Source organism: Aquarana catesbeiana, linkage group LG12 (assembly GCF_042186555.1).
Source record: "Aquarana catesbeiana isolate 2022-GZ linkage group LG12, ASM4218655v1, whole genome shotgun sequence".
Classification (NCBI taxonomy): Eukaryota; Metazoa; Chordata; class Amphibia; order Anura; family Ranidae; genus Aquarana; species Aquarana catesbeiana.
Genome location: NC_133335.1, coordinates 5,597,301 through 5,614,063, shown reverse-complemented (window position 1 = coordinate 5,614,063; position 16,763 = coordinate 5,597,301).

Below are 16,763 nucleotides of genomic sequence, written 5' to 3'. Positions count from 1 at the left end.
CTCCGGTCCTCTGTCCCCCCCACAGTGCTCACCTCCTCTCCCTGGCTAGTTATGCAGTGCGCCTGAATACAGACATGATGCTCAGGGGTCAACACTGAGAAGCTCATCATACGATCCGGAAGGAGGGTGGCATCACTTTCCTGCCTAATCTTGTCCCATGGGGGGGGGGGGGCGCCAAACTGATTCTTTGCCCCAGGTGAAATAATGACTAACTTCCCACTGGTACTGCCTATAAGGGAAATAATGTAGAACGGCTAATGGCTAGTGGGGGGTGGGGCTTGGGTGGCAGGCCGGGGGAGGCGGGTTTGTCCAGCCGGCATGGGAGAGACCTGTCAAAGTGGGCCAGTCTGGATGAAGTCCAGGGCCAAATTTTTGTCCCAGTCCAGCCCTGCATTGGATTTGCCCGTCTGCGAGGTCTCCTCTGCATATGCTGTATACCTTACAGCTGTAAGGTAAGGGGCCTGGGAACACGAAGGTGCCCCCACCTGTCAGCACACTGGTTTTTTCCTTCCTCCTGGTTCATCATCATCTTATCTATATCCAGGATTGTCACATTTGGTGGTGGGACTGTCGTCATCTTGTGATTTTTATTTTTATTTTTTCTATTGTATTTTTTCGCCAAGTGTTGGCGGGTCACCAACACTAATCACTGGGACTATTTCTATGGACGCTTATACTTACTTTTTATTCACATTGTCAATTATTATTCACGTGTGTACCTATATCATCAGTTGATTATTTTATTTATATACACATGGTTATACTTATTTCATTGGAGGACTTTTTCATGATATTATGATACATTTTGGATTTATGCTCCTTTTTTAGCAGATTCACATACCCCTGCACATTCTTTGCTGGCATACATTTCCAGCCTTTTTATCTTTATTTTAATTTTATTTTCATTTTGGTTTGATCACGGTTAATTTTTTATATATCATCTAGTGACATTTGTTTGTGCGTACACTCTATTTATTTATTTGCATTTGTGAGTACGCTTTTACATGATTTATTCACATTTTCAGGTCATTTGTTATTTATCGATCTAGTTTAGCCCCCTCCTCCCAACCCCACCCCCACCCCCCTCTCTATCACAGCGCAGCCACCACCTTCTTAGTCTAAACATGTGAAGAAACTATTTTATATATTTTTGTACTATATTTTGTAAACTGTCAATTTTATTAACTAAATACATCTCTATACATCATGTCCTTGTTTGCTAGATAGCAGGGACACCCTAGCAGACGCTCGAATACCTTTAACAATAAATAATATACATTTCTGTACCAGCTTTATTTTCTTTTTGTTATTGTTGAGTATCGTTGTGCATGGATATTGTAAAATAAAAAAAAAATCTTTTTTTTCAGTATTGCTTTCTTTTCATTTCCTATCTGATCCATCGTTAAACATTGCCAGCACATCAGACAATGGGCAGATATGACAGAGCACATTCGGGTTTCTACGGACGGAATGGGAAAGGACTACAATTAGGATGAACCGCCGTTATATTGTTTGACTTTTGATTAATCATTGCTAGTAACATGCAATTGATTCAATATATAGTTTGTTGGGTTTTATAATATTACCATCTATAACAGTTTTGTGGATTTACATTTTCATTTTTCTGAAAATGGCAGATAATATGAATTTCCCCTCATAATGGGCACAGCGGGGGTACAGACCCGGGAACTCAGCACAGGGATGGTGGGAACCCCTCATAATGGACACAGCAGGTGTACAGACCCAGGAACTCAGCACAGGGATGATGGGAACCCCTCATAATGGGCACAGCGGGTGTACAGACCCGGGAACTCAGTACAGGGATGGTGGGAACCCCTCATAATGGACACAGCGGGTGTACAGACCCGAGAACTCAGCACAGGGATGGTGGGAACCCCTCATAATGGACACAGCGGGTGTACAGACCCAGGAACTCAGCACAGGGATGATGGGAACCCCTCATAATGGGCACAGCGGGTGTACAGACCCGGGAACTCAGTACAGGGATGGTGGGAACCCCTCATAATGGACACAGCGGGTGTACAGACCCGGGAACTCAGCACAGGGATGGTGGGAACCCCTCATAATGGACACAGCGGGTGTACAGATCCGGGAACTCAGCACAGGGATGGTGGGAACCCCTCATAATGGGCACAGCGGGTGTACAGATCCGGGAACTCAGCACAGGGATATTGGGAACCCCTCATAATGGGCACAGCGGGTGTACAGACCCGGGAACTCAGCACAGGGATGGTGGGAACCCCTCATAATGGGCACAGCGGGGGTACAGACCCGGGAACTCAGTACAGGGATGGTGGGAACCCCTCATAATGGACACAGCGGGTGTACAGACCCAGGAACTCAGCACAGGGATGGTGGGAACCCCTCATAATGGGCACAGCGGGTGTACAGACCCGGGAACTCAGTACAGGGATGGTGGGAACCCCTCATAATGGACACAGCGGGTGTACAGACCCAGGAACTCAGCACAGGGATGATGGGAACCCCTCATAATGGGCACAGCGGGGGTACAGACCCGGGAACTCAGTACAGGGATGGTGGGAACACCTCATAATGGGCACAGCGGGTGTACAGATCCGGGAACTCAGCACAGCGATGGTGGGAACCCCTCATAATGGGCACAGCGGGTGTACAGACCCGAGAACTCAGCACAGGGATGGTGGGAACCCCTCATAATGGGCACAGCGGGTGTACAGACCCGGGAACTCAGCACAGGGATGGTGAGAACCCCTCATAATGGACACAGCGGGTGTACAGACCCGGGAACTCAGCACAGGGATGGTGGTAACCCCTTATAATGGGCACAGCGGGGGTACTGTCGTGAATATTCAGTCAGAATAAGTTGTGCCTTTTTAAGGACAGGTTTCCCGCACAATAATTATCCTTGAGTAATTTTTAACGAAGATATTTTTAAGATACAAAATCAATCAATATGACACAGTCTATGCTTGTGAAACTTATTCACGGAGACGTGTGGTCATACGAAAAAGAAATTTTATTGGTAAACAAACACAAATAATCACATGAAATTAAGATACCGATTGCGTTACATGAACGTCTTGAAAATCAATAAAAACACTTGCAAAAATGGGCGTACCGTCCCTTTGACCTAATACCACCATGATAACTTCTCGGTAGAATCAATAACCTTGTGAACTTGACACTTAAACAGAACATCTGTATTTCACACGTGCATCCGTTACTTTGCTGCAGGTAAGTAAGTGGTTAAAATTGTGAAATAAATTAGACGTTTGTTTTGTCAACAAATGTGGCAACTATGCAAAAAGAAAAATATAATGAAAAATTTGAATCTTTAGAGAAAAATTTACAAGGCGGTTATTGATTCGGGAGAATTATTATCAACTGTATAATATTCAATACATCAATATTTGAGAGAACATGCAAGATAAAATCAACATGATATAATTACCCATTCCAGGATGGCTGCAGTTCCTGAGGGCTGATTACCAGAGTTAAAATGGCTGCCGTAGTTTCAAAATGAATACTCCTAAAGAGGATTTACTTCTTGTGACCTCTGAGTTCTAAGTATTAGGTGTTGAGGAATCTTCATGAATGTAAAGATATGTATTCATGCATGGTGCATGAGTGTCAGTCTGGGAGTCTGTGTGTCTCCCAGTGTCCCCCCTTCAGGGTGGATCCCTGAGCTCTCCCCCTGAGCTCTCTCCTCCTTCCGTTTTTTCTTCTCTCATCTTCCTTGCCTCTCAATACCATTGCAGATAATAAGACCATAAAAATTATAATGGCTCTGCCCAAAAGGAGGTGGCTCACTTCCCATTGGGTTAGGAGACGTAATGATTAACTTCCTCTGGAAATTTAGTGAGTTCAAATAATACCACCTTCAACCACCAGGTGTCTCACACGTGTTTTGAGTCCATCCTTTTAAATTAATACGTTCTATTTTCATAAGGTGTATAATGGTAAGGATAAGTATATACCTTTAAATATTCTGGTACTCAGTCTAATGTAAAATACACTCAGTATAAGTTTGATTAATCATCACTACATAACTTGGTTATATAACTGTATCTCTATAAATGTATATCTGTAAAACTGGTCTATCTAGGAAATACACACATTGTTATATATTTCATCAATACTACATAAAAATGATTATCTATATGGATACCTGTATAACTTCTGGTATCTCCACTGAACATTTGTTTATCTTAAGTGTAGGCTACAATCTTATATGATTATAATCATGATTATATGTTTTTCCTAATACTAATTCGTTACTTAAAACACTTCTACTTATAAAATCACACTTTCATATACATTTTCTTCATAGCAAAGTTGTTGGGTCCGCAGATGCCAACATTATAATGTCTCTGTGACCTACGATGTCAGAGATAGTTTAAAATGACTTATAATAACCTTATTGATACCTTAAAATATTTTTGACTGGCACAATATTCAACTTTCTCTAACGTGTTGAGATGGACTTTGAACATTCTCACTGGGTGTTTAGAAATGACTTGTTTGTTTAAACCATCTTAAAAGTTCATACAATGAGTTTTGTTAGCCAAGGTGTTAGCTACTTAAACATTCCTTCCTTGAACACAATAGGTTAGCCAAGTGAGGCTATCTCTAGGCGATAATTATCTGCATAACCTTGTGTCCTGTGGCAGTTTTTGTTTATTCACAATACCATGTAAATATCTCCTTGTTTTGTGACAAGAGCAGTCTTTGTTCCAACAGCTTCCTTTACAATACATGCTTGTAAAAGTCTTCAATATTTAAAGAAGTAGAGAAAGGCTTGGTCAAACATGAGAATGTCCATTTTATCCTAAAAGTCCCCAAGAGGGCAACAGTTCAAATATTTAACATCACAGTTCATCTACTTGTTGAGGCCTAAGCATCTCTCATGTTTCTGCCAGTAAATATAAAATATATTTCTTCATGAATTCACAACAGTACAGACCCGGGAACTCAGTACAGGGATGGTGGGAACACCTCATAATAAGCACAGCGGGTGTACAGACCCGGGAACTCAGCACAGGGATGGTGGGAACCCCTCATAATGAGCACAGCAGGTGTACAGACCCGGGAACTCAGCACAGGGATGGTGGGAACCCCTTATAATGGGCACAGCAGGTGTATAGACCCGGGAACTCAGCACAGGGATGGTGGGAACCCCTTATAATGGGCACAGCAGGTGTACAGACCCGGGAACTCAGCACAGGGATGGTGGGAAACTGCCATTCTGCTCCTTGACAGTGAGGTGTGAGGTTGCTGGTTCCTTGGCTCCTGTGCTTCCAGAGACCAGGGGCTAAAGTTGCTTCAGTTGGGATGCTGAATCCTTTGGAGGACCTAGGTGGGGGCCCCCTGAACAAGCCTGTGGAAGATACTGGGCCTGGCACAAGGAGAGATGAGTCCCTGTCTGCCTTTAGACAGAGGATTGTCGGTAAGCTAAAACGGATTGAGAAAGAAGAGGAGAAATTGTTAGTTTTGATGGCAGAATTTAGGAAGAAAAAAACAGATTTGTGCCAAAGTATACAGTAAGAAGAGACCGGCTCTGAGGCCTGAGTTGAAGGACTTGGAGCAAGCTGTGAGGAAGCAGAAAGAACTGGTGAGCTCTTATGAAGGACAATAGCGGAATATTTAAAGAAAAATATAGAAATGAGGAACGGTTCAGCCGAATGAGGAGAGGAGCCGCTTCCTGCAAGGAAAGTGACAAAATCAGTGAGGAGATGCAGGTACCGACAGAGTCAGTAGAGAGTGAGAAAGTGGGCCCGGAGGATGAGCCCAGCTGTTCAACACCTTAGGCATCAGCTGAGCCCTCAATGGCGGAGGCCTCTGTCCCCCTCCCTTTGCAGCAGCAATATGGAACATCTGAGCAGGAGGTTGAGGGAGGTACCAGCATGCTGGGGTTCATCACTGAGCTGGAATCCCCTTTGGTTGCGGCTTCCCTGGATGATGATGAGGAGATGGACACCGTTCCTTGCCCTGTGAAAGAGAGACCTGTGGAGAGAGTAAGATCCACCATGAAGTCTGCAACAACTGGGGGGAAGTCTGATCCCACCGTCAGCCATGACATAGGTAACAACACAGCAAGCAGGTACAGTGTGTGTGTGTGCAGGATGGTGATGTGAACTCTAATGATAATGGGCTTGCTGAGGGGTTTAGTGCTACAGGCAGTCAGCCCAGACCCATAGACAATGTACAGTCTGGTTTATCTGCTGAAAACAAAACCTCAGATGTAAATGAAACTGGTGAGAGTAACTGTCAGCTTTTGGGGGAAGAGTGCAGAGAGGACATGGACAATTCAGTGACCTTGCCTGGACCAGACACAGCGGCTGTTTCTGAGAATAGTGGAGAAGATGCTGGGTGCAGTAGTGCTACAACTATCCTGGAGTCTGCAGTAGCCAAGACTGTGCTTTAACCCAGGAAAGAAGCTGAGTGTTCAGAGCAGAGGGAGAGGGTGGGTTCTGACTCTGTTGATTCAATGACTGCTATCCCAGCTGAATCAAACTCCCTGTCAGCTGGTTTGATTGTGTCTAAGGACAAGACTGCAATTGGTGCGTCTGTGGGGAAAACCTATGCTGGTGTTGCTGCTATGGCATTTGGGAGGAGGGAGCAAGCAGGGAAGGAGCATGGAAATTTTTTATCTTCCTCAATGTTTAAAAGGAGAAATGTTGTTCAGCTCTGTTGGGAGGGGGTGGTCTTCCTCCGCATAGGAGGGTAGTGGTAGATAGGATTCTGCAGATGGGGTTTAGGCCCTCAGATATCTTTGCCCTGATTAGTCCAGCCGGTTCCTAAGAGTACGATTTGTCCTTTATCTGTCTGGAGTCTTTGGACATATTTTGGGAGAAATATGAGCATGTGTGTAGGGGCCCGCTGGGCTGGAGAGGGCTCATCCCAAAGCTCATATCACGCCAGCCACTCATTAAAATGGTGACAATTCTTGTCCGCAATGAGTCCATAACACAAGGAGATTTATCTGTATGGTTGAGGAGGTATGGAGACATCCTGAGCCCCTAAAGAAGATTTTGGATGATCGGGGAATATGGACGGGGTGGTCTGTGCAGTTTAAGTTAAAAATCATTGACAATGTTGTCCAGCATCTGCCATCCTCCGCTTTCCTGGGGACGGACAGGCTGACCATCTTCTACCTGGGCCAGCCAAAGCTATGCAACAAGTGTGGTGATAAAGGGCATCTTGCATCCTCCTGTCTGGTGATAAAGTGCTCTCTGTGTCAGGGTATAGGACATTTGGCAAAGGATTGTAACATTATAAGGTGCAACCTGTGCAATGCAGTGGGACATCCTTACAGTCAGTGTCCTGAGGCAATGCCCAACAATCCTGAGCTCATGAGAGAGTTCTTCCACCTGGACATGGAGGATGCTCAGAGCTCAGCAGCTGAGGTGCCTGCAATTCCCTCTGAGTCTGTACCAATACCCAATATGTCTGTGTCTTCCCAGTCTGTGGTGCCCCAGTCTGTGCCTGTTATATTCTATAAGTTGTGAGAGACACAAGACAGATCTGGAACGACTGATGTTTATTTCAGTACTTACTGTACACTCCAACATGCATCTCAGGACAGGTATATCTTATTATGCTTCCTTACATGTGCTCTAAGATGGCTACTATGCTCCTTGACCCTTGTCATCACTCCTGGGTGGAGCCAGCCTTAAAGTGACAGTATATGTGGAACCCTTCAGGTATAACACCTTCCATCCATCCCTAAAAAACACAACAAAACGAGAACAGGCACAAAACATTAACTAATAACTGTCCAATAACAGTCCTCCAAACACAGGAGATTCACAGGACTTCTCCCGCATCCAGATGTGAGACCAAGCTTCCAGGGACAGCTGCAGGGATAAAATGGCATTGGATCACTTTCAGTGTCCCCGTCGAAAGTCTCGTAACCGGTCAGGAGGGCGACAGTGTCGTTGAGGGCGAGCACCCAGCGACTCAGGACCGGAGGAAACAGGGCTGGCCAGAATGGGCACTGACTGGGCTAAGAAGGGATCCACTAGCTCAGAGGGTGAACAGACCTCCGGACCAGGGCTGGAGGGCTCTGTTGGAGGTTCAGAGTCCCCCCAATCATCAGTCCCGGTGCATCCTGATCCGCTGGGAGCAGATCCTTGTGACACTGGTGGTTCAGCCAGCACCAGGGATTCGGGCAGTTGAGAACGAGGATGCAGTTGGTCCGCATCCCGTCTGCAAATGGAACCATCTTCCAGGCAGACCCTATACATCTTGAGTCCCAAAGTCTCTGCAATGACAGTAGGAAGCCAACGAGTATTGGAAGCCCCATAAGATTGGGCCCATACCTTTTTGTTGGGCTGTGAATAGGAGGAGCTCATCGTGTCTGACCATCTTGTCTTGGGACTGCAGTACATGTTCCTGGACTGTTTGAGGGCGGAGCATGTCCAAAACAGTCCATGGCTGACTACCCAGAAGGAGTTCCGCTGGAGTTTTCCCAGTGGTTGCATGTGGTGTGTTTCTGTAAGCAGAAAGGAAGGAGTCCAGCTGCTGGGGTGACAGGGACTGTTGTTTATTTGCAGCCACTGTAGCTTTGAAATAGCGTTTGAAAGTCTGCACAAACCGTTCTGCTTGACCAGTTGTAGCCCGGTGGAAAGGTGCGGTCAACTTGTGCTTGATGCTGTGGGCAGTCAGGAAACGCTGAAACTCCTGACTGGTGAATTGTGCACTGTTGTCCATGACTATTTCTCTGGGGTATCCAAACGTAGCAGTGAGATGTAATAGTATGGAAACCGTTGCCTTAGTCATTGGCTGAGTAACAGGAATGACCTGAGTAAAAGGAATGATCAAGAAAGTGTGTCCTCTGATGGGGCCTGCAAAGTCCAAGTTTAGGCGAAACCAAGGAACCGTGGGTCAAGTCCAGGGCTGGACGAACCCTCGAGGAGGGGCTACTATACCCCTTGACCCTTGTCATCACTCCTGGGTGGAGCCAGCCTTAAAGTGACAGTACATATGGAACCCTTCAGGTATAACAGTGCCAATACCCAATATGTCTGTTTCTTCCCAGTTTGTGGTGCCCCAGTATGGGCGTTTGTCTAGTGTGCCCGTGTCTTTCTAGTCTGTGGTGCACAAGTCTGTGCATTTGCCTAGTGTGCCCGTGCCTTCCCAGTCTGTAGGTAAGGTATCAGTTACCAAGAATGTGTCCAATCCTTCTGTGTCTATGTCTTCCAAAATTGCAGAGGCAGCAAGAGATGCTGAGGCAGGTGCATCAAGTGAGGTGCCATTCCCCCTCCCTCGATGCTGCAGGGTTTCTGTTAAGGATCATGGGGTGCAGAGGAGTGGGGAGGATGGTGAAGAGGCTAGCCTAGTGGTAGGTAAAGGAAGGGAGAGTGGGGGGGAAGGGGGTGAAGTGGAGGGTAGGAGTGGGGAAGCTGTTGATTCCAGTTTGTCCAAGGATGATATGGAGTGTTTGGAGGATAAAAGGAGGAGGGGCAAAAGAAAGAAGAAAAAAAGGGGTTTGGTTAAATCCTAAGGTTTTGCCTTTGGCGAATAAGTTTGAGGTCCTGTCAGATGATGACGATGAATGGGACTCGAGTACTGTATCCTCCATGGATGATGAGTGCCAGGGTGCAATGAAGTGCTCTGGTTCACCAAGGAGAGGGAGTAGTCATGCTAAGAAATGGCTGCCTCAACTACCCTAATGGCAGTTCCCCCAGTTCCTTAAAATTGGCAACCATTAATGTTGCCAGCTTAAGATCAGTAAGATCTCGTCATATGGCCTTTTTTTTGCTCAGCGAGTTTGATGCTAACATTTTGTTTTTGAAAGAGACCCATCTGAGTAGTCTGGCCGATATACATCTGGCAAAGTAGGAGTGGAGATGTGGTCCCTCCTTTGGGTCTCTTGCGGCTGAGCCTTACAGCGGGGTTTCAGTCCATTTTTCTGGTATGGTAACTTGCCGGCAGTTAATTGAGGTAGAGATTGGGAGATGCATGGTCTTGGACGTCTCTATGAGGGGGCAGGACCTGCGCCTGATTAACATCTATGGTCCCCAGACGAAGTGAGATAGGAAATGCCTCTTTACAAAGATTAAGCCTTTTCTTTTTACGGCCCAGCAGGTTATCTTTGGAGGTGATTTCAACACCATTACTAGGTCTAAAGACAGGAGAGGTTTCAGAGATAAGCTGGGCTATGACAGCCTTTTTCTCAATGCGATAGTTAGGGAAGCAGGTCTGGTAGATGTGCACATTAAGAGCTGCCCAGACAGCACGGGGTTCACTTTTCAGTGAGGTAGTAGTCAGAGTAGGATAGATAGGTTTTTTTAAAGGGAGACTCTGCTTTTTCGGCACCTGTGTGTCGGGCAGCGGAGTTTTCCGATCACTGTATTCTATCTGTGACTCTGAATGCCTCAGACATGCCACCTAGGGGGAGGGGTATCTGGAGATTAAATTCGGCCCTCCTGGAAGACGAGAGAGTAAGACCATCCTTTGAGGATTTTTTTCAAGCACAGGTAACTATCCTAGAGTTTTGCAACAGTAATGCTGCGTACACACAATCAGACTTTCCGACGGGAAATGTTGGATGTGAGCTTGTTGTCGGAAAGTCCGACCGTGTGTATGCTCCATGGAACATTTGCTGTTGGACTTTCCGCCAACAAATGTTTGCTAGCAGGTTCTCAAATTTTCCGCCAACAAAACTTTGTTGTCGGTAATTCCGATCGTGTGCACACAAGTCCATCGCACAAAAGTTAACGCATGCTTGGAATCAAGCAGAAGGAGCCGCACTGGCTAAAGAACTTCCTTTTTCTCGGCTCGTTGTACGCCTTGTACATCACCGCGTTCCCACGTTCGTAATTTTTGGCCAACATTTGTGTGACCGTGTGTATGCAAAACAAGTTTGAGCCAACAACCTTCAAACAAAAATCCACAGTTTTGTTGGCGGAAAGTCCGATCGTGTGTACGGGGCATAAGTCAGAATGTTGGGAGCAAGATAAGTATATCACCTACCAGCGTTTGCGGAGGAAACTTGACCACCTTGTTTCAAATGGAGGAGATTCTGGGGCAATCTCTGAGGTGAAGCTCCTCCTTAGGAGACATCAATATGACCAGCACGCCTCTTTGGTTCAGGAGAGGGATTATGGGAAATACCATTCGCCTGACCCTTACCAGAACTGTAAACAGAGCGTAGTAGTTAAGACTGTCAATGGCCTGAAGGACAGTACGGGCTCTCTGACGAAGTCTAGGTCAGGGATCCTGGAGGTTGTCAGGTCATACTATGCCGATATCTTTGGAGGAAAGAACCTTGATCAGACAAGGATGTTGGGTTTTTTGGACTACACCAGGTCTGGAGAGTAATGTTCCTTTGATGAATTTGACGGATGAAATCACAGCAGATGAGGTAATCCAAGCTATTGATAAACTAGCCACAGAGAAAACGCCAGGGCCAGATGGTTTGACAGCCAAATTTTATAAATGTTTTAGGATGATCCTGGCTCCCTACCTTGCGGAAGTTTTTTAATGGCTGTTTGTATGAGGGTTCTCTCTCTCCTTCAATGAGGCAATCTTTCTCAGCAGTGTTAGCTGTCCGGGAGGCCTTGGAGCTTTGTAGGGCTGCTGGTTGGGGTAAATTTTTGCTGACATTGGATCAGGCTAAGGCCTTTGATCAGGTTAATCATGAGTACTTATGGCTCCTTCTTGGCAAATATGGCCTGGAGGGGGGTTTGATTGATTAGCTCAAGATTTTGTACAAAAGGGCTGAAAGCTTTCCTCTGGTTAATGGTTGGGTCGGGCAGCCCTCTGTGGTCAGCTCGGGTGTGCGTCAGGGGTGTCCATTGAGTCCTCTGCTATATGTGTTTGCAATCGACCCCTTCATTAGAAGGCTAGAGTGTGAACCATTGTGTGGGGTACATTTGGGTATCACTGGTGAGACTCCTTTGAGGATTGTGGCCTATGCTGATGATGTTTCTGTTTTTGTGTCTGGAAATGGGGAGCTGCAGGAGGTGGTCTCAGTGATAAGGCAGTATAGGGAGGCATCAGGTTCAAAGGTCTACCAGGACAAGTGTGAAGCTTTCTGGATGGGCGAAGGTGAGAGCTTTGTTCTCCTGGATGACTTCCCGGAGCCCCAACAAAAAATTGGAGTTCTAGGCATTGAATTTGGCCCAGGTGACTATGGTCATGCAAATTGGGTGAACAGGCTGGAGAATTCTGATGTCAAGGTGGCAAGCTGGAAAGGTTGGCAGCTTTCCTTGAGGGAAAAGGTTGATCTGATCAAGACTTACCCGATTCCGATTTTTCTGTATGTAAGTTTTGTTTGCGTTTTGCCAGTTTCTCTCTATACCAGGGTCTATAGTTGTTTCTTCCAGCTGTTATGAGGGAACAAAATAAACCTCGTCAAAAGGAATGTGACTTACCTTCCTAGGCGGGAGGGTGGTCTAGGGATGGTCAACCCTGTAGTCTTTTTCTCTCTGATGTTGGTGAAGTACAATCTTGGTAACATGTTGGCAGATAGACCGCCTGGGTGGGTTTGTATTTTCCAGTCCTGGTTTAGGCCCTTTCTGCGAGACTGGGAAAATGGTGGGTCAGTGAAAAGCCTGAGGGTTAAGCATGATAAGCTCCTGGCTTATGATGCCCGGTGTTTGAAAATGCTTTGGCAGTGGCAAGTAACAGCAGAAGTCAGATCTCTTCCAAGGAAACTTCTTGAGAAGCGGCTCATGAGATCTGCTTTTTGCCAGCCACAGGCCTTGAGGGATTGCCCAAGCCTGGTTTTGGGGGTGGGTTTGCGAATGATTAATTTGGAGAGAATCCCAATGAAGTTTAGGGATCAGGCTTGGCTCGCCTTTCATGGAAAACTATATGTGAAGGGCAACTTGAAGTTTCTTTACATGAGTGATCGGGGCTGCCCGAGAGTGGAGTGTGGTGGAGTGGTGGAGTCCATGGACCAATTTCTACTTCAGTGCCCTTTTAATATAGAGGTGTACAAGAGGGTGGGGAGGGCTCTGAGTATAGTCTTCCTCACCCATATGAGTTATGCAGAGTGGGTTTATGGGGCATTCCAGACTCGTCTGGATTATGATTTGGAAACACTTTTTTTAGTTAGTCTAGTAGTCCGTAGTGTTTGTGGACTAAACCCCTGTTTTTAATGCATACTGTTAGACAGGTTAATTTGGTTGTCTGCGAGCTGGTTGGTAAGTAGGCTTGGAATTTTTTCCTGGGCATTCCCCAGGCTTTGTTTGTATCTGTTTGTAGCCCTCCAATGCCGCTTACTGCGACAGCCAGCTATAAATGAGGGCGGAGGCAAGTTTTTTGAGACCACCTTGGTGTGTGTATTGGTCCAACAACATACCAGCACCTTTGCAGCCATTGTGCTATTTGCTGGGTGTCTGGTGTGCTCCTGTACCTTTAAGAAGGGATGGGCTGCCCTTCGGTCCACCTGCTCTCATTTATCCATCAGAATGCATGTGCCTCCACTGTGGGGACACTCATAATTTAGTGTTAGGACCACAGATATCAGGGTGCCGTGACGAGGCTCTGTGGCTTACACATGCGTTTGCAAATGCGTGCGGACTGAACCCCTGTTTTTAATGCATACTGTTAGACAGGTTAATTTGGTTGTCTGTGAGCTGGTTGGTAAGTAGGCTTGGAATTTTTTCCTGGGCATTCCCCAGGCTTTGTTTGTAGCCCTCCAATGCCGCTCACCTCTATAAGAGTTGTGTAGTGTTGCATCAGCTATAGCAGTCCCCGTTCCTATAAGCCAGTGGTCTCCAAACTGAAACCCAGGGGCTGGATGTGGCTCTTTACTTGCCTTTATCCAGCCCTTGGGGCACTATTCTGCCACTGATAGGAGACACTATTCTGCCAACTGACATCAATGATGGGGCACCATTTCTCCCATTGACACCAACAATAGGGCACTATTCTTCCACCTAGCACCAAATGTGGTGATGTTTACTCCCATTGAAGCCAGGAAAATTTTACACTCCCGCTGGCCACAGTTCAGCCCTCCTAAAGTTTAGAGGACAATAAACCGGCCCTTTGTTTAGAAAGTTTGGAGACCCCTGCTATAAGCCAAACAAGCCTAGCCTACTGGTATGTGGCAGCCTCCAGGAATGCCGTGTTCACTGGCCAGGAAGTTAAAGGAGGCTGAAAAAAGGAAGATAAAAAGAGTTCCTGTGGTTCCATCAGTGCAATTGTCCACAGAGGATGGTTGGGACTGGTGTCTCACAAGGCTGCAGTCCATGGAATATGCAGATGGGTCAGTTCAGGCAGCAGGTGGAGACGGGGTTAGCAAACAGGCTAAGGAAGAAGCTGGCAGAAGCATGGTCAATAAACAGGCCAGGGTCAGTACAGGTGGCAGGCCAAAGCAACACTTCAACGGTCTCTGATGTCACTGTACTGATGTGGTAATGATCGGGGACACTGTTGATGGCTGCACTGGTTCTGCTGACACTGGCACTGGGGTGGATAGCAGAACACTGTTGATGGTGTATACTGGTCTTGTGACATTGTCACTGGTGTGGCAGCATTCAAGAACACTGTTGCTGGCTGAAAATGGTCTGGTGATACTTGGACTGGTGTGGTGGCAATCAGAAACACTGTTGCTGGTTTAAACTGGCCTGGTGACACTGGGACTGGTGTGGTGGTGATCACTGGAACACTGTGGTTGGCTGACACTGGTCTGGTGATACTTGGACTGGTGTGACAAGCGATCAGGAACATTGTTGCTGGATTAAACTGGTCTGGTGGCAATGGGACTGGTGTGGTGGTGATTAAGAACATTGTTGCTGGTTCACACTGGTCTGGTGACACTGGGACTGGTAATCGTGAACATTGTTGCTAGTTTAACCACTTCAGCCCCGGAAGAATTTACCCCCTTCCTGACCAGAGCACTTTTTGCGATACGGCACTGCGTAGCTTTAACTGACAATTGCATGGTCGTGCGACGCTGCACCCAAACAAAATTGACGTCTTTTTTTCCCCACAAATAGAGCTTTCTTTTGGTGGTATTTGACCACCTCTGCGGTTTTTATTTTTTGCGCTATAAACAAAAAAAGAGCGACGATTTTGGAAAAAAATAAATATTTTTTTACTTTTTGCTATAATAAATATCCCCAAAAACTATATATAAAAAAACTAATTTTTTTCTCAGTTTAGGTCGATATGTATTCTTCTACACTTTTTTGGTAAAAAAATCGCAATAAGCATATATTGATTGATTTGCTCAAAAGTTATAGCATCTACAAAATAGGGGATAGATTTATGGCATTTTTATTATTAATTTTTTTTTATTAGTAATGGCGACGATTTGCGTTTTTTTTTATCATGACTGCGACATTATGGCGGACACATTGGACACTTTTGACACTATTTTGGGACCATTGTCATTTATACAGCGATCAGTGCTATAAAAATACACTGATTACTATGTAAATGACACTAGCAGGGAAGGGGGTTAAACACTAGGGGGCGATCAAGGGGTTAAGTGTGTCCTGGGGAGTGATTCTAACTGTGGGGGGGGGTTGAGCTACCTAGGACATGACAGTGATCACTGCTCCTGATGACAGGGAGCAGTAGATCCAGGGCCGTTTTTAAGGCAGGGCAAAAGGGGTAGCTGCCCTGGGCCCTGTCGTTGTTGTGGGGCCCAAAGCAGCTGCCCAATACTTGCCAACTATCCTGGTTTAAATTCCCTCGTCCCTTGAGGTTTTAGTCCCGTGCTGTCTCCCAATATCTCAGTGTGAAGTGCTGCTACTAATGTTGCCCAGCTCTGCCCTTTTGTTGTGTACAGATGACTCACCTGCAAACCCTGTGTTTACATGTAAATTACCGGCATTCATATGGAAATAGCGGCGGCCAGCGGCATTGATATGTATATCATGCCCCCCTGAGGTCATATCCACAGTAATCTCTAGCAACCAATCAACAAGTAGAAATCATGTGCTGTAACCTCTAGCAACTAATCAGTGAGCCGTAATGTGTGCTGTAACCTCTAGCAACCAGTCAGTGAGCGGTAATGATACACTGTAACCTCTGGCAACCAATCGCAGTAGCTGCCTGATCTGATTCAGTAAACTGATTTTGAGTCTAGCTGCTATTCATTGTATGTCTCAGAGCAGGTGGAGAGCAAAACTGCATGAGGGAGGCCCCAAGAAAAGTTTTTCCCAGGGTCCAATCAATATTAAAGACGGCCCTGAGTAGATCTCTGTCTTGTCACTAGGCAGAATGGGGAAATGCCTTGTTTACATAGGCATCTTCCCCGTTCTGCCGCTCCGTGACACGATTGTGGGACACCAGTGGACATCGGGCCCCCGGGCACGGTCACGGAGCATGGGGCGGGCATGCGCGTGCCCACAATGCCTCTTCTTAAAGGGGACGTACCTGTACGCCCATTTGAGCGGCCGTGCCAGTGTGCCGACGTATATCGTCGTGCGCTGGTCGGCAAGCGGTTAAACTGGACTGGTGTGGTGGTGGTCATAAACATCGTTGCTGGTTCACACTGGTCTGGTGACACTGGGACTGATGTGGCTAATGATCAGAAATACTCTTCCTGGCTTACACTGGTTTGGTGGAGATCGGGAACACTGCTTCTGGCTACATGGGAGACACATGGTAGAGGAGCGGGCCAAGACACAGGCAGTACAGATCGGCAGACGTTCATCTCTCATTGGCCACATAGCGGTGACATTGGTGGGCTGTCATTCAATAGTTGATACCTGATCCAGATATGCCAACGCAGGACACGGAGGGAGGGAGGATGGTTTTCTGTGAGCTAGGGACCGTGAACTGAGAATGATCATGAC